The sequence below is a fragment of the Podarcis gaigeae genome (assembly GCF_964106915.1).
Source record: "Podarcis gaigeae genome assembly, chromosome: 15".
Lineage (NCBI taxonomy): Eukaryota > Metazoa > Chordata > Lepidosauria > Squamata > Lacertidae > Podarcis > Podarcis gaigeae.
This window is the reverse complement of record NC_139692.1, coordinates 11,929,629-11,947,885: the sequence shown is the minus strand read 5'-3', so window position 1 is coordinate 11,947,885 and position 18,257 is coordinate 11,929,629. Positions and strand designations below refer to the sequence as shown.

The following is an 18,257-nucleotide window of genomic DNA, read 5'->3' as shown; positions in this document are numbered from 1 at the left end:
AATTGGGGAAATCCAATGTGCGGAAAGGCCATGGCAAATAATACTAGATTTTTTAAATAAAAAAAGTTGGTTTTTTTTGGTACAGGAGGCACTGTAATGAAATACAACTTCAGTGGATTAGGCAAGTGCCACCAGTAATTTTATACATGTAGCTTTCAACTTTAATAAGGTGTTGCAAAACCTATGAAAACACAAGTAAGTAAAAACACATTTCCCCCCTCAGCCAGCCGAGCCTCTGTTCTCTCTCTTTCTCTCTGTTACAATGTGGTGCTTTGTACTGTAAAGAGAGAGGAGTGGGAGCAGGAGTTGTTAAATCCAATTTGAAAAACTGGTAATTGTCCAATCTCCCCCCTCCCCACCCCAAATAATATATTTATATCACCAATGTATGAAAAGTCCTGAATTGCTTTAGACCACTCTTTACAAATAAGCCGGTTTGTGTTTTGTCGTAGATGCAATCAGCTTCGAGAGAATCCGTCTCCAAAATAGGTTGGGGGGTTTTTTTCTGGCCATTAAAATCACATCAAGCGAATTCAGGAAACTGGCCCATAATTATTTCCTGTTAAAGTATTAACATGGGAGGTGGCTGCAGAATTTAGAATTTGAGGACTGAGAAAATGATTTAGAGCTTAAGACTTTCTAGATAATCTACCCGCTGTCAGGAAAATTGGTGAGTTGTTTGGGCAGAGGGATGAAATTAGGAATTTCTTTTTTTATTCTAGCATCGCGCTTGTGTGCAACAGCAGGTATGAAATGATATTTGATGCTGTCTCGTGTCGTGGGCAGATCTCCCTTCCCCAGCCTTGCTTTATTGAGAATTCTTTTTAACTAGAGAAATTGTGGGAAGAAGGTTGCTGATGTTCTGCTTAGTCCCATAGTCATCTAGTTGGTCACTGTGAGAACAGATTGTTGGACTTGATGGACCTTTGGTCTAATACAACAGGGCTCTTATGAGACACCAGGGTTGACGCTCTGGCCATTAACACACAAGGCACATGCTGACCCATGATTATTCTCCATATACATAGAGTATACCAGACCCTCCAAGTGTCCCTATTTTTCAGGGACAGTCCTGGATTTACAGAAGCCGTCCTGGTTTCTGATTTGATCCCGGAATGTCCCACTTTTCCTTAGTGCATCCCCTTTTTCCTCAGAGAATTGTTGGTTTTGCAACCCCTGAGCCAAGGAGATAAGTATACAACCTTTAGAAGACACCTGAAGGCAGCTCTGTGTAGGGAAGTCTTTTTTTTATTAAGTTCAATGTTTTATTATGTTTTTTTTATATGTTGAAAACTGCCCAGAATGGCTGGGGCAACCCAGTCAGAAGGGCAGGGTATAAATAATAAAATTGTTATTGTTATTGTTGTTGTTGTTGAATAGGACATCCCTATTTTCATCAGATAAATGTTGGCGGGTATGGTACACACAAAGCAAAAAAAAAGCTATTTGTGAGGCCACCATATGTGACAATTTGCCTTCTCTTTCCTCAACAGTATTTAGGAGAGTATTTTATGGATAGCATAAAGTCTGGCGGGGATGCGGGTGGTGCTGTGGTCTAAACCACTGAGCCTAGGGCTTGCTGATCGGAAGGTTGTTGGTTCGAATCCCTGCGACAGGGTGAGCTCCCGTTGCTCGGCCCTAGCTCCTGCCCACCTAGCAATTCGAAAGCACGTCAAAGTGCAAGTAGATAAATAGGTACCGCTCCGGCGGGAAGGTAAACGGCATTTCTGTGCGCTGCTCTGGTTTGCCAGAAGCGGCTTGGTCATGCTGGACAAACGCCGGCTCCCTCAGCCTATAGAGCGAGATGAGCGCCGCAACCCCAGTGTTGTCCATGACTGGATCTAATGGTCAGAGGTACCTTTACCTTTTTACCTTTATAAGGTCTGGCACTGAAAAGAGCCCGTGTGGACACAATGCCGATAAATGCTGGTTCCTGGAAACTTGTCCCCTGTGGTGGAGCTGTGGTCTACATGAAACAAAAGGGCTGTAGTCTCACACCCATCACAGCTTGGACCAGGATATACCTGAAAGACAATCTCACCCTTTATATACTCAACCCATCACTGCACTCTGCAAGCAAGGGCCTCCTGCAGATACCATCTGATCAAGTAGTCCCTTTCCTCTCAGGGGCAGGCATCAGGTCTATAATGCCCCTATCTTGTGGGATTCCCTCCCCTTGAACGCTGTTGTTGTTGTTTAGTTGTTTAGTCGTGTCCAACTCTTCAAGACCCCATGGACCAGAGCACGCCAGGCACTCCTGTCTTCCACTGCTTCCCGCAGTTTGGTCAAACTCATGCTGGTAGCTTCAAGAACACTGTCCAACCATCTCGTCCTCTGTTGTCCCCTTCTCCTTGTGCCCTCCATCTTTCCCAACATCAGGGTCTTTTCCAGGGAGTCTTCTCTTCTCATGAGGTGGCCAAAGTATTGGAGCCTCAGCTTCACGATCTGTCCTTCCAGTGAGCACTCAGGGCTGATTTCCTTAAGAATGGAGAGGTTTGATCTTCTTGCAGTCCATGGGACTCTCAAGAGCCTCCTCCAGCACCATAATTCAAAAGCATCAATTCTTCGGTGACCAGCCTTCTTTATGGTCCAGCTCTCACTTCCATACATCACTACTGGGAAAACCATAGCTTTAACTATCCCCTCCCCTTGAACATCATACTTGTGCTATCTCTGCTGTCTTTTTGTGTCACCCATTGAAGACCTTCCTTTTACAACGATCTTTTTTCTTTAAGTCAAGGTCTTTCCTAGTCTCCATCTGTATTGGAATTGTTTTTCCGATGTTTTTATTTTATTATCCTTTGTCGTTTGCCCACCCAACCTTCCTGGGCTCCTTTGGGAGGAAGGGTGGGATAGAAATGTAATAATAATGATAATCACATGTGACTATTTGCCTGCTGTTTCCTATGTGGAGGAGCTTTCTATTTGTTCCGTATAACGAGGCCCCTGCAAAGTGTGATGTGTGATACCTTGGCATGCTCCTAAATAGAAAGTGAGCTAGAATGTCCCTGTACGGCAGGCCATAGTCTCCTTAAGCTTCTGAGAAATAGTATTAGGAACCACCCAGCAAGCCAGAAGTCATTCCTTCTCTCTCCTGCCAGAATTCATTTCTTCTCTCCTTATTTTGGAGATAATTTCCTTAATCCCTCTCAAAAATTATATTTCATTTCCACTGTGCCATTTACGAGAACCTTGCATTGTAATAATCAGTGGTGTGTGATCCCATGTCCGCAGTTTGTTGGGAGATTAGTTTCCTTTTCCCTTTCCTTTTTAAAGATATATTACTTTTAGGTTTGTTGCAAAGCACTTTATAGCTTTATAAAGCCCTTAAAATGTTTTTAAACACTACTCCAAGCTTACAGGGCTAGTTTTAGAATTGCAATTACAAGCTTCCTTATCCCCAAGCAAATTCCCACTGTGATGGTGTATGTAAACTGTTTTAGACATTTTAATGCTCCAAAGCAATAAATCTGGGAAAAAGGGGAAAGCAAGCACCTCGGTTTGTATAAATGAAAAACATCGTGTCCTAATTTATGCGGCATATAAAACTCTGTGAAGTCGCTTTGTATCTTTTTGTGGAGAAGTTTATATATATATATATTAATTGTTTCAAGCTGTTAATTTGTTTCCCCACTTGGATGTTGCTTTCTGGTTAACAGGGACTGTGCAGAAATTGTTGCTGGGAGGAGAGGATTATTGTTTATCATTTGCATAGTTCCAAGTTGGAAAGGAGGAGAATTTTGCTCAGTGTATGTTTCAGAGTGAACAGACCCCATCTGCAGTTCCCAGGCTTACATGCAGATCGGGACACGGTTACCCATCAGATTGCACCCTTCTCCAAATTGTGCAACGCATACAGAAATGAGTATTTTGTGGGAACATGAGTACAAAATGAATATAAATGCAACTTTTTGTGCATTATTATTATTATTATTAAATCAAAAATACAATAAAGAGGCCAAAATGGAAGCAGCGAGGGGCAGAAGGGGGGGGGGGTTCAAAGATCAAAATGTGGCCCTATTTTCACCTGAGGAATGTTGGAGGGTATGGCACCACTGCCTCCGACCATAGAGGCAGAACACGGCCATCACAGCTTGTAGGATCTCTCCGTGCTTCTGAGATTAAGGCCTCAGCTACACCACACCTTTAAAGCAGTATTGTGCCATTTTAAACGATTATGGCTTCCCCCAAAGAATCCTGAGGAATCTAGTTTTTAAAAAAGTTTTTAAAAATATTTTTTCATTATTACAATTTCCAACACCACATGCACATTGAATTCAACAATTCCCTCATTCATATCTTACTTTATAATAAAACAATCATTTACGACTTCCCTTCTTCACCTTCCCTGGTTCCTTTGATTTTCCCATCATTCCTGCATATTCTTATATATCCATATAAGTTCTCCTTTCCCTTTATTGTTCCTTTAGTTTATATTATACTGTTGAATTTACCTTAATCCTGCTAACGTTTTCACATTTTTGCAATTATTTTCCAAATACTCCACAAAGTTTTTCCATTCATCTTTTTATATTTGATCCTCTTGTTGTTGTTTTTAAAAATATCTCATTATATATCATTTACCATTACGCTTTAACTATTGTGCATGCCCACCACATATGGAAGAATGTTCCTTCTGCTTCTTCACATTTCCAAAATACATCAGATTCCTATTTGTACATCTTAGGGAAATCTACTTTGTTACAGGTGCTGAAAGTTATTAGAAAGTCCCTAATCCCCCCACAAAGCTGCAATTCCCATAGTGGCTTAACAAGCAATCCCTCTTCACAGGGAACTCCTTGACCTCCCCATGTATGCTTCTTATTTTTCCTATCCAGCCCTGCCTAGGTCCATTTCTCATCCATTTCACAAGAATTGTACATCTCTTGGGTAAGGCTGCCATACGTCTGGATTGCCTCTGACATTACCGGGATTTCAAAGGTGGAATTGACATCCGGGGAAGGCAAAAGACAATTGAAAAATTGTGGCTCAACAATTTTGGGGTCTTTTTTATTGCAACCCTACTCTTGGGATCGTTTTCCATTCTGGCCTGTGTTTGTCACACGTGGCATTGTTTCTGTTCCACTGCAGTTCGTTTTCTGCCAGAAATGGCATTATCCATCTTGCTGTCTGCTGTGACGTAACTTATGCATTTTATTATATGAATTACATAAATTACACTGTCACTGTATTATTCCACCCTATTCGTTTCAGTGGAAAGGAAGCACAATGCTACATGTGAAGGGGTGGAGGAGATAATGGTTTGCCAACTTAATGCAACAATAACGGAAATAGCGCTTGCATTTGCTGGATTGAATGCACGTACGTTGGCCATTTCTACTCCTGTTTCTGCTTTTCTCATAATTCTCCAACATCCCTACTTGAGATATAGCCCTGTCCCCTCCAGTTTTACTGTGCCATTCATCTAGATCAGGGAACAGTTTCCCACATAAGGGCCATATTTCCCTGTAAGCAACCTTCTGAGGGCCATGTGCCAATGGTGGGTGTGGCAAAAGTGGATCCCACACCCCATTTTCCATCCAGGCAAACCAGAGGTATTATCATAGATCAAGGATCCATTCCAACCAGGTAAAAGCGTGATCACTGCAGATGGTGACAGCAGGCACAAAATTAAAAGATACCTGCTTCTTGGGAGAAAAGCGATGACAAACCTAGACAGCATCTTAAAAAGCAGAGACATCACATTGCCGACAAAGGTCTGTATAGTTAAAGCTATGGTTTTCCCAGTAGTGATGTATGGAAGTAAGAGCTGGGCCATAAAGAAGGTTGATCGCTGAAGAATTGACGTTTTTGAATTATGGTGCTGAGTCCCATGGACTGCAAGAAGATCAAACCTCTCCATTCTTAAGGAAATCAGCCATGAGTGCTGACTGGAAGGACAGATCGTGAAGCTGAGGCTCCAATACTTTGGCCCCCTCATGAGAAGAGAAGACTCCCTGGAAAAGACCCTGATGTTGAGAAAGATGGAGAGCACAAGGAGAAGGGGATGACAGAGGACGAGATGGTTGGACAGTGTTCTCGAAGCTACCAGCATGAGTTTGACCAAACTGTGGGAGGCAGTGGAAGACAGGAGTGCCTGGTGTGTTCTGGTCCATGGGGTCATGAAGAGTCGGACACGACTAAACAACTAAACAACAACAACAAAGGCGTGTGTCGCACAAAGCCAGTGAGAGATGTGGCCTAGAGAGGGGTGTGGCCCTCAAGGGCCTGATAGAAGAGGCCTAGATAGCCATATTTGGCCCTTGGCCCTCATGTTCCCTACCACTGGTAGGGAAAAAGTTGGTTGTATTTCATTAGCAACCCCCCCCCCCATTTATTCTTCTGCAGACAAGGAAAAAGCAGGGATGGGGAGGGGGAACCTGATGGTACAACATATTAACCACTTGCATTTCATCGTCTTCTCCCCCCCGCCCCCATTTGTTTTGTTACATCTTCTTGCCAGTGTGATTTCATTTGCGCAGAAAAGTGCCCCGGAAAGGTCTTTTAATGCATTTGTGGAGAAATTGGTTTCCTTATATCTTAGTGACAGATCCAGCATCTCTAACTGCGGCAATTAATTTAGCAGCATAAAAAATTAAGTGGCGTGTTTTGTCAGCTGAGCAGTTTCCCCCGTTCGTGAGCTTCGTTCGTGGGCTGGTCTTGAAAGGCATTTTGTTTGCTGGGGCATTTAGAAACGTTTTTAAAAATAGCATTTCAAATGCACTTTTCAAATGTGTTTGTGAGGCGAAAAGGGTACTTCTGGCAAATGTTTAGTGCAAAGTGAATGCAAAAGCTATTTGGAGCTAAGCGAAGGCGCGATAAATCCAAGCCGCTTGACAAGGGGGAGAGCAAGACTTAATAAAACTGTATTGTTGGGTTATTTTTCCATGTAAGAATCTGAGCTGTCGTTTAATGATGGGATGGGTAAGAGAATTGGGAACGGAAGAAAAACTGATGGGAGTAAATCTTAATTTAATTAACCTGACATGTTTATTTTACTCTAGGAATCTCTCTGTGCTTCACTGTCTCCGGGTAACAAACGTGATTGGCATTTATTACATCTTTTTGCTCCTTAACAGACACTTGGCTATCTTTTTGGGTTGCATCTGTACAGTTTAGTTGCGTCTTTCAGATGACAGATTGTTGAACAGGTAGGAGCCTTTGGAAGAATGCTGGCTGTTGATATCCTTAATTGTACAAGCAACCTAACAGCAACATGGGAATTAGCCTCATACAGAGGCAGACCACTGGTCAGTCTAGCTCATTTCTGCCTGTGACACGGACTGAACCTCAGACCATTCAGATGCAAAACGCTTGTTCTGACTTTCCGCCTGCATACAGCATTCTGGAAGTCCTGGGATCACTTCCTCTCCTTTTAGGAAAGGGGAGGAAGTCAAAAAGAGAATTTTCAACACTCCCTGCTCTATATTAACTGGAGCCTCCCTCTGGGATGAATGCTGGGATGAAACAACTCACCATTTTTAGTTCTTTTATTCTAAGCTAATTTTTGCAGTCGAAAATGAAATAAAACTTTCTTCCCGAGTTTGGCTTGCGCTTGGCCTACCTTCCAGGCAGAGAAGATTCCCGGTGTTGTTGTTTGTCTGTGTTCAGAATGAAGTTTTGAGAACTGTTCGTTGCCCTTTTTCAAGAGAGGCTGGATGGAGAGGCCTGAGGGAGCGATCCGCCGGCTGGCGCCAAAAGCTTATTCTGCTTGACTGTGTCAAGTAATAGCAGCAAGAGGGATTTGAACTCGGCGTGTCTTCCGTATCCCACACCCATATCTGCCTACAAGGCCATTTATTGTGTGATAGGGTGGGTAACCTCTTGTTGGTCATGGTTGCTTCAACAAGCGGAATCATGAGGAGTGCTATAGAATTGGGGGAGCCAAAGTTGTGCCTTCCAGATGTGGCTGGACTACAGATCCCATCCTTCTTGACCACTGGCTGGGGCTGGGGCTGATGGAAATTGTAGTCAAATGACACCTGAAGGGCACCACCCCTGGCTACAGGGCCTGCCTTTTACAGTGCTGAATGGACTCTTGTCCCGGTGGCTGTCATCCCTTGTTAAGAGCTGCTCTTTGGAGTCCAGTCCAATGCAGTAATAGTACTTTACACTGTCTTTTGTTTTTGAAATAGTTTTTATTAAGAATTTCCACATCACAAATTATCAAAAACATATCATCTTCATTCCCCCCATTTCTTCCCTTCCCCCCCTCCCCAAGAAAAACCCTCCCTCCTGCCCCCCCCCCCCGACATCACTCAGCTCCTCTCTCTGGTTTTTCAACACATATTATTCTCTGCATATTATAAAATTGTAAACATCCTTAAATTATCTATCTATTATGTCAACGATATTAAATTTGTGTATGTTTATTCAAAATCTGCAAAGGAGTCCAATTCATTTTGTGAAGGGTTTTTTAAAGTAATTTGTAAAAAGTTCCCATTCTTTAAAGCCACAGTTGTCCTTGTCTCGCAGTTTGTATGTCAGTTTCGCCAGTTCCACATAGTCCATCAATTTCCCTTGCCACTGTTCTTTTGTTGGGATTTCCTCACTCTTCCATTCTTGTGCTATCAAGACTCTTGCCACCGTTGTTGCATACATAAATAAGTTCTTTAATTTCCTTGGCAGGTCTTTTCCGACAATCGTGCCCACTGTCTTTTGAATACCATAGATGGGGTTCTGGCAGTTTCCTAGATAGTATTCTCTCTGTGAATTAAGGCTGCCAGCCTAAATACACTTTCTAGTAAAGGCAAAAAAGGTAAAGGACTCCTGGACGGTTAAGTCCCGTCAAAGACAACTATGAGGTTGTGGCGCTCATCTCACTTTCAGGCCGAGGGAGCCAGTGTTTGTCACAGACAGCTTTCCGGGTCCTGTGGTCAGCAGGACTAAACCACTTCTGGTGCAACGGAACACCGTAACAGAAACCAGAGTACACAGAAATGCCATTTACCTTCTCGCCACAGTGGTACCTATTTAACCCTGGCATGCTTTTGAACTGCTTGGTTGGCAGGAGCTGGGACAGAGCAACGGGAGCTCACTCCATAGTTGGGATTCGAACCGCCGACCTTCCCCGTTGAACACAGTCAGCCATTATTATGAGTGGGAATGAACAGAACTGACAATTTCACTTCTCTCTGTTCACTTCTCTCTGTATCATAAATCCAGTTATCCACATTTCTGTAGCAATTTACAATTTTTAATAAAAACAAATCCTCATTAAAATTTCTCAGCTTTTTAGTGTCATAAACACTAAATTTTATGCAATTTGCCTAATGCCTACATTATTTTTTTTGCAAAGCAATTTCCCCTAATATAATGCATTTTGGTATGTTATTGTTCACCAACATGCACATTTTAAGGTAGATTTTACTCTAGTATATGCATTTTTATGCACATTACTTGGCTGGAGATGTGGAAAATTTGAAGGATGGCTAGGTTTTGGATCGCATAGTGTTTCAAAAAGTGCAAATTTGTAGGTGCAAACTGAATTGAATCCCAACCATCCCTACTTACGCATGAATGTACATAGGATTGCAATGCCTTTCCGTGATCCTTTTTACCCAGTTCTTAAGCAAACTTGGGGTGGAGGAAGAGGGGGACAAACCCCATCTAAAACATGCTGTTTAAAAATGAATTTGAATTCATATTCTTCCTTTTAAAAATTTGAATATTTTTACAGCATTCCCAAAGATGAATGTTGTTGGATGTATAACTGGTAGGAATAAAGAAGCATAAATGCTTGATTCCAAAAAGTTAATACTTACTGTGATTGCATGAACTTGGTAAACAAGGCCTTTTCTTATTTCTTTTTTTAAAAAAATGCCTCTTAAAATTTCAGTTTAATGTAGAAATCTAAAATATTTGAAAAGCAGGATTTCAGATTTCAATTTAAAATACACACTCAACTTTTTTAAAAAACACACACCAAAAAACCAGCTTTTGATTTAACTTTATGAAAATCACTCATCCTCTTTTGTAACCCATTTTTCCTTTGTAGAATTTAGAACAGCTTTTATTATTCCACTCATATCCTTGTAGCAACCTTAGGTTAGGCTGGTAAGTCATGAGTTGCCTAAGGCTCCCTGGTTATCTTCATAGAGAAGCCTATTTTTGAACCCAGATTCAAGTCCACTACGGTGGTATCTTTATCACACTGCCTTTCCTTTCCCTCCAGATTGTAGGTTTGGGTATAATTGCTAAATAAAAAGGGGGTTGCTGCTGCTAGCGGCATCCATCTGATTCGAGAGACAATGGAGTGTGCCTTTGGGGGTCAAACCACTGCATTAGCAGCACTTGAAGTGACCTCCCTGAGGCGCAAATCTGGGCAGTGTGTATGAAGATCCTGGGCTTGTCCCTCGCTGTTCTGGTCTAAAGAATTATACAAAAGTTTACAAGCTTGATCTCTGTCGGGTGAAGTCTGGCACCATGACTTATTCAAGGACTTTCAGAGACTTCAGTTTGATAGTTCTGATGTTTTGCTTTATTCCATAAAGTTTTCTATACTGTAATTGTTTCTGGCCATTCTGTTGCTTTCGATATTGCTGAGTCACATTTTGCAACGCAGGGGTTTGTTTGTTTACCCTACTGGTTCAAAGGAAAGCAGAGCGAGATGGTGCAAGACAACATCCTACTGTTTTAGGAACTCCTCTCTGGCTTTGTGTAGGATTTACTCCTTAGCCCTTTCTTCTTCTGAAGATATTCCTCAAGGCAGAAGAGGTTTAAGACATGGGTAGGCAAACTAATGCCCGGGGCCGGATCCGGCCCAATCGCCTTCTAAATCCGGCCCAGAGATGGTCTGGGAATCAGCATGTTTTTATACGAGTAGATCATAGAATCATAGAGTTGGAAGAGACCCCAAGGGCCATCGAGTCCAACCCCCTGCCAAGCAGGAAACACCATCAGAGCACTCCTGACATATGGTTGTCAAGCCTCTGCTTAAAGACCTCCAAAGAAGGAGACTCCACCACACTCCTTGGCAGCAAATTCCACTGTCAAACAGCTCTTACTGTCAGGAAGTTCTTCCTAATGTTGAGGTGGAATCTTCTTTCTTGTAGTTTGGATCCATTGCTCCGTGTCAGAAAACAACCTTTCCCCCTCCTCTATGTGACATCCTTTTATATATTTGAACATGGCTATCATATCACCCCTTAACCTCCTCTTCTCCAGGCTAAACATGCCCAGCTCCCTTAGCCGTTCCTCATAAGGCATCGTTTCCAGGCCTTTGACCATTTTGGTTGCCCTCCTCTGGACACGTTCCAGTTTGTCAGTGTCCTTCTTGATTGTGTCCTTTTATTTAAAATGCATCTCTGGGTTATTTGTGGGGCATAGGAATTCGTTCATTTCCCCCCCCCCCCAAGGTCTGACGAACAGTGGACCGGCCCCCTGCTGAAAAGGTTTGCTGACCCCTGGTTTAAGAGCAGAGTTTTCCTTCTCCTAGATGGGCTACCTTCCCAAGTTGACAAGCCCCATCGGCCCCCACGTTCTTGACCATTGGACACACTATTGGTCTTGTCCACTCAATCTGCCAGAGCTTCTCTTTGCATGCAGGGGAAGTTCCAAACTCACTGAGGGTTTCAGACCCATCAGTTACCCTCATCTGGTTTAGCCAGCCAGTCAAAGCTGTTTTCCAGGGTGTGGAGGCTCTCGTGTGTTGACAGCTTTTAGGAGCCAAAGGTCAGATCTGAGTGCAGAGTGGGGACCAAAGGTGGACAAACTACCCCAGAAGGAGCACAACATTCTCTCATCAGATACACTACCTCTCCCCTAACAACTCACACACCCCATATAAATGTAGACATGTGATTACATAATGTCTGAGTGTTTCACCATACAGCCTTTTAAAGATACTTTATTGTTCATTGTCGTTGGAATATTTGTCCGTTCCTTTGAGCATCTTGTACTAGAAAGGCATTTGATAAATGTGTGAGCAGAGCAAATAGATGTAACCCAACCCTGTGTGTTGATTCTGTGTTAAAATCAACAATGGAACAATCGATTCATGGGATTGTTTTTGAGGAAAGTCCATGGATGACCATTCCAAAGACAATAACATCCTGGCATATATTTTAGGAGTCCCGGGTATGATCCTTTGTATGTAAAATCTTATGCCAGAACCAGCCATTTCTGTGCAGCTAACGAGATCAGGAATCAAATATTGAGTATAGCAATAATTGGAATCAGTGGAACTGTGATGCTAGAATACTTGCATGGGTCCCCTCCCTCACTTGGGTCCAAGGAAAAGATGGGACTGCAAGACCTTAGAAGCTCACATGGCCCATTTTGTGGAAGGCACTGGAGCTGGCACCGAGCTGGACTGGAAAACAATGGATATCATCTATTGAAGCTTTTTATTATTGTGAAGTAACTCAGTAAGTGGACCTTGGCTTTCTGTTTCTTTAGCAATAGGGTTCCCCCCATTTCCCTTGGGTGGAAATCCCACTATCTAATAATAGACCATTCAGAAAAGCTCCTTGCTACCAAATACTGCATTTTGTGATGTGAACTCCATCCTCTTCTTTTCTGCCTCCCAGATGGTGCACACAGCTTTGTATCATGCTGAATAATTCCTCTCCATCCTCCAGTGTTGATAGCTTCAAATATCTCTTTCTAGACAGGGAAGCAGTCAAAGCACCGATTTACCTTTTCTCTCTTCACCCCTCCTCACATCCACCCCCCGCCCCGAAGCCAAACATCTCAAAACTGCTGGGATGGAGACTCCTAAGGGAATATGTATGCTAAAAGCACCAAATAAACCTATTTCACTAGGGGGTAGTTAAGTGAACAATCTGGCTTAGTAGCATTGCTGGTAGAACACCTGGAAGGGAGCCAAGGTGATCTCAAGGTAGGTCATCTTATTGTTTTCCTGCAACAATTTATGTTTGGATTTTGTTATACAGAGACCGAATTTTCCAGGCTGATATTACTGGGGAAATCTGCTGTTATCTCTGTGTGAATTACAGAAGCCTTTTCACTCAGAATTAATTGTACCCTTAGAGGGGCTTAGTGCATAATCTCTGGTCTATGATCTTCACTTGTCAAGTTGAGGTCCCTGCATGCCGTGAGTTTGGAAGGCTCAGCTCAAGTGGGAGTTCCTTTTTCGCAGAGCCGGTCGTATTGTTGCAAAATTTGGCATGAGGCAGCCTCTGACTCTCTCTCTCTCTCTCTCTCTCTCTCTCTCTCTCTCTCTCTCTCCTTCTCTCTTTGGAGGGCAGGCCTATTACCGCAAATAGAACAGAGATGAATACTGTACACATGCTGCCTCTTGCAGTTGGGGGGCCTTTTCATTTTAGGCTTAAGTCAATTGCTGAGATTCTGTGGGGAAGCTGTCTCGGTAGGGGAGGGGAGCTGTTCGGCACTTCGAGTTAGCGAGAAGAAAGACTGTCCCAGTTTGATCTTCTTGTGAGTTGCCAACCTCTTTATTTTTAGAAGTGAAAACAAAGTCAGCTCCTTATGTCAGTTGCTGAGACGTTGCGCCTGTAATGCAGGAGGCTATCTTGTCTTTTGCTTAGCGGTTTTATGTGGGATTTCCATTCCCCCTTTCATTTTTTCTTCTTCATTGTTCTTGCATGCTTGAATCCAGCCACACCAGCAATCTCTCAGCGTGGTCACATTTTAAGTGTGGCAGAGGTGTTCCAAAAGCTCCTTTGCTGCCCTAAAAAATCCCAGACACAATTCAAAAGGCTGGTTTTGACCCGTAACACCTTGCATGGCTCAGGACCTCGACCCCGTTCCCTATATAAGCACTGGGACCAATATCTGAGGCCCTATACAGTGGAACTTTGGGTTACAGACGCTTCAGGTTACAGACTCTGCTAACCCAGAAATAGTACCTTGGGTTAAGAACTTTGCTTCAGGATGAGAACAGAAATCGCGCCGTGGCGGCAGGAGGCCCCATAAGATAAGTGGTACCTCAGGTTAAGAAAGGACCTCCAGAACGAATTAAGTTCTTAACCTGAGGTACCACTGTACTGTGTTTTCCCTATTGTTTTCCCTTACAATAGATGTTTGGAGGGTAGAAAGAAGAGAATGGGTCTTTTCTGAGTTAAAGGTAAAGGTACCCCGACCATTAGGTCCAGTCATGGACAGCTCTGGGGTTGTGCGCTCATCTTGCTCTATAGGCTGAGGGAGCCAGCATTTGTCTGTAGACAGCTTCCGTATCATCTGGCAAACCAGAGCAGCGCACGGAAACGCCGTTTACCTTCCCGCCAGAGCAGTACCTATTTATCTACTTGCATTTTGACATGCTTTTGAACTGCTAAGTGGGCAGGAGCTGGGACCGAACAACGGGGGCTCACCCCATCACGGGGTTTCGAACCGCTGACCTTCTGATCGGCAAGCCCTAGGCTCTGTGGTTTAGACCACAGCGCCACCTGCCTCCCATTTCTTTTCTGAGTTAGCCCCTATTAAAAAAATCAGGAGAGGCTCGCCTAGCCCCAATTTTGTCATCCTGGCCCCACACAAAGACATCTTCACTCACTTGGGCATTAGGACAGCTTTAAAATGGCCTGGCTTTTGGTTGATATTTTTTCATGTGGGTGGGGTGGTTATTTTGCGTTGGGTGAATATTTGTTGCCACCATAGGAGCCAACTCCTAGGGACCGTGAGGGCTTTCGGCCCCCACAATAAAATATTTGAGGGGGCTGGGCCTCCTCAAAGTTGACGGGCATTCCCATTCAAATTGTGTGTGTGAGCTACATCATGTGATTGATTATGTGAGGCAGGGCTTACCTGGGCCCCCACAATATTTTATTCAAGTTGGCTCCCCTGGTTGCCACAGCATTTCCGTACATTTGTTTGGTTTTAAAGGATATTTATTGTGTGTGTATGTTGCTGTTGCTGTAAATCACTATGTGGACTCCTTCTGGCTGTATGAAGCGATGTATAAACTGAACAGAGTTGACCTGAATACATGACAGGTGGTTTGGATAATCTTGGCCCTAACTTATGTCCTTTAATTTCAGTGGTCTACTTTGAGTAGAAGCTAGTTTGATACGATCCAATGGATTATATGCAACCAAATTCTACTCAGAGGAGACCTGTTGAAAAATAAAAGATCTAAGTTATGTCCATCGATTTCAATGGGTCTACTCTGAGCCGGACCAACATTGGATGCAACTTTGCGTATTTAGCATCCCATCTGGTTTGGCCCTTTCATAAGCAACCTTGTGAAAGGAAAAGGTTTGCACTTCACAAGTGTCGATGCCTGTGCCCCACCGCCATCAGAAGATACAGCTTTCGAAATCCTTTAGTGGGACTAGCTCACTCTGCGCTTACCACATGATGGGAAGCCGTTCTCTCCTGATATAAATGTACCCTTCCCTTGCTTTCCTTCTTCATACTGACAAACATACAAGGATATGCCTGCTGCTATCTGCAGGTACCTGCCACTTTGTCCATTTGTATCAAATCACAGCCTAAATTTGTGCTTTCTGACTTCTGCCTGGAGAACTGTGTGGCGGTAAGAGTCAGTTGCTTGACAATGCAGTCATTGATTGTGTTTATGTCCTTGGGTGGGTCTAGGACTTTTCCCCTCCCTCAAACACTTTTTCTTAAGGTCTGCGTGCCGTCTGTTTCCCACCTGTAGTGGTGACAAGAGCGAGGAGACCTTTTAGGTCATGAAAATATATAACTTATAAGGACTTCATTGTCTTCTGTGTGTATGTACCTAGACTAGGGATGGGCCAATCTTTCAGTTTTGGTTTCCCTCAGCATCTCGGTTTTTTTCCAGTCCTGTGTTCAGTTCTCCACACTTCCACATTGCTTCATGATTCATTTATTGATTTATTTATTTATAAACTCCCCATGAGCATTCATTAGAATTTTTAGCGAGCATTTCTCCTCAGGTACACATTATTGTGATTATTAATTACATGCCCTTCACCCTAAGATCCCAGGGCAGGTTGCAACAGTGAAAGACCATATTAAAAACAATTTAAAACAAATTGTGTCCTCCCTAAAAGAGGGCACGTGTTGCGGTGAGATCTGGAGACTGACCTCTTGGTTGTGGGTGGGTCCATTGGATAGCCACAACACCCGATTGGTAGGTCCCTCGATGCTGGGTTTCAATCTGGCCAATGGGGTTGCAGTCTAAACGGATTGAGGGACCTATATAAACCCATGCATGTGACCCAGAGCTTCCTCTTTCAGCTTGGGCATCAGAACACCCGCCCACCTCTCCCTAATTTTAGGGCCTTTTGCGCTTGACCTTGCTATGCCGTCGTGTGTTGTCTGTCATTGGGACAGAGGCACAGCAGGAATTTTCCCACTTGGCTGATTGGCTGTTGCCGTTTGGGTTTCGTCTGCCCCGTAGCAATTCATCACAACTTGTAAGGGAGCAGATAGGCTCTGGTTCATGTGATAGGGATAGGAGAACAGTCTCACCATCCCTATGTGAAGGGTATTCCGTTAAAGGAATCCAGGGACTCAACTTGGTTTGGTCCACCCCCGAGAGGGGGTTGTGCCCGTGCCTGAGTCCAGGGGAGCATCTGGGGAGTGAATAGAGTCTGTTCCCAGGCTTTTCACCTTCCTCAGGTGTTCACCTTTGGCTGACCTATGATAGAGCTCTGGGTCAGCACTACCTGCAAGGGTGCAGGGAGCTAGTCGAACCGGAGCCTATTGCAACCACTCACTTTTCTGCAATCAATAAAGTTGTGGCCTAAATTCTGCCAAAAACCAAAACTAAAATTTGAGTCAAATGTGTCTTTATTTAGGAGGGAGTCTCTGGGTCTGAACACACAACTGTGAAAATAGGGTGAGTCCCACAAATATGCCCTTCAAGTGTCAGAAGCCAGGGTAAAGAGGTGCATGTTCAGTTGTATAATAAAGGTGACAGACACACTTCTGTGTGGACAACTCAGGATGTGCCACAGAGAAGACCCTCTCTTGCCCCCATCAAGTCTCTGGGGGCAGAGGAACTACCAAGAGGGCCTCCTCTGTTGATCTTGGCAGAGTTTGGAGGGAAGGAGACAGCCTTTCAGGTATTGGGGTCAGAGTCATTTAGGGCCTTGAAGACTAACAAGAACACCTTGAATTGGACCTGGAAATTCACTGAGAACCAGTGCAGCTGCCTTAACGCAAGGGTTGTAAGAGCTAAACAGAACTCCAGCCAGTAATCTGACGGCTTCATTTTCCACCAAATGCAGTTTCGGCTTCGAGGGCAGCCACATGTTAGGTACTGTACTGGTTCTAGGGGTTGCTCGTGCGTAAACTGGCGCCACACCTGGCTGGGTTGCCTGAGTGAACCTTTTCTGTTCAGACAGCCACTTACCCGTGGCTGTCTCAATCGCTGGCAGAATCCGTCAGTGGGCGTTTCTTGAACTTCTTCCAGCAAAGAAGCTCTTTGATGCCTAGTCTCCGCCTACTCTCCCTGCGTGGAAGCCTTCTGCGCAAGGAGGGTGTGGGCAGCGGAGGACCCTTACTCTCCCTGCTGGTCCCCGGCGAGGAGTCATGGGACCACCTCGCCGATTCCCCCATCTGCCCCCTTCTCCACTGGTGCTACGCTGATTCCCTTCCCCAGAAGATGGGCTGCCTCTCCCCATCCCGGGACGCTTTCTGGAATCCCTCTGGAGCCCGCTCTCTCCCTCTGGCCTTGATGGCAGTTCCCTGACAGGTACCTTTGTCTAATATAAAACTGATTTAGGCACACCTAATATGTGCATGACTCCGCATGTGCACATGGCACCAAACTCGGAAGTAACCCAGAAACATCACAAAAAGGGGTGGACTGGGGCAGGAGGGGAGAACGGGGTGCTTGAAGCTTTTTCAATGGGTGTTCCGATTATACACTATTTTACATCTGCATGCTGTGCCATGTACTCCTGTGTACATGTGGAGTTTCCTGTACACATTTTTGCAAACCAGTGAACCCCAAGGCAATGCGTTTGTGTATCCTATTTTCACGGATTAAATTCCTCTGTATCTACACTTTAGTGTTCAGATTGCTGTCCAGATACTCGCTGCTAGTGCCTGTCTTGCTCTCCCTCAAGACTCTTTATATTTATGGAGAGTCCCTCAAACAGAGGTCTGCGAAGTAGGACCCACAGATACTGACTTGCCTAGGTCAGTGAGTGTTTCCTAAACTGCAGGTTGCAACCTGCAAGGGGATCACAAAACCTGCGTAGGCTTTTATAAGTAAAACCAAAATAATCCTGGTACGATGGATGCCACTAACAACTTTTTGTTTTGTTGCCATATTATAAGGCTGCACTGACACTTGTGGCAATAATGCCATTTGTCACCAGGACAAATGAATGTGGACT

General features: G+C 44.1%; 1 protein-coding gene across 4 annotated transcripts in view; it reads left to right on the top strand.

Annotated features, from left to right (window-relative positions):
- Positions 1–18,257, top strand: part of PKNOX2 (PBX/knotted 1 homeobox 2) — a 438,447-nt gene that overhangs the window by 35,723 nt on the left and 384,467 nt on the right. The window contains exon 1 of one of the 4 annotated variants that reach the window (XM_083713658.1): positions 13,229–13,398. The exons of the other annotated variants lie outside the window; for them this stretch is intronic. The gene's annotated coding sequence lies outside the window, so the exon portion shown is untranslated. Of the gene's footprint in view, positions 1–13,228; positions 13,399–18,257 lie in introns of those variants that run through there. 4 annotated transcript variants of the gene reach the window in all.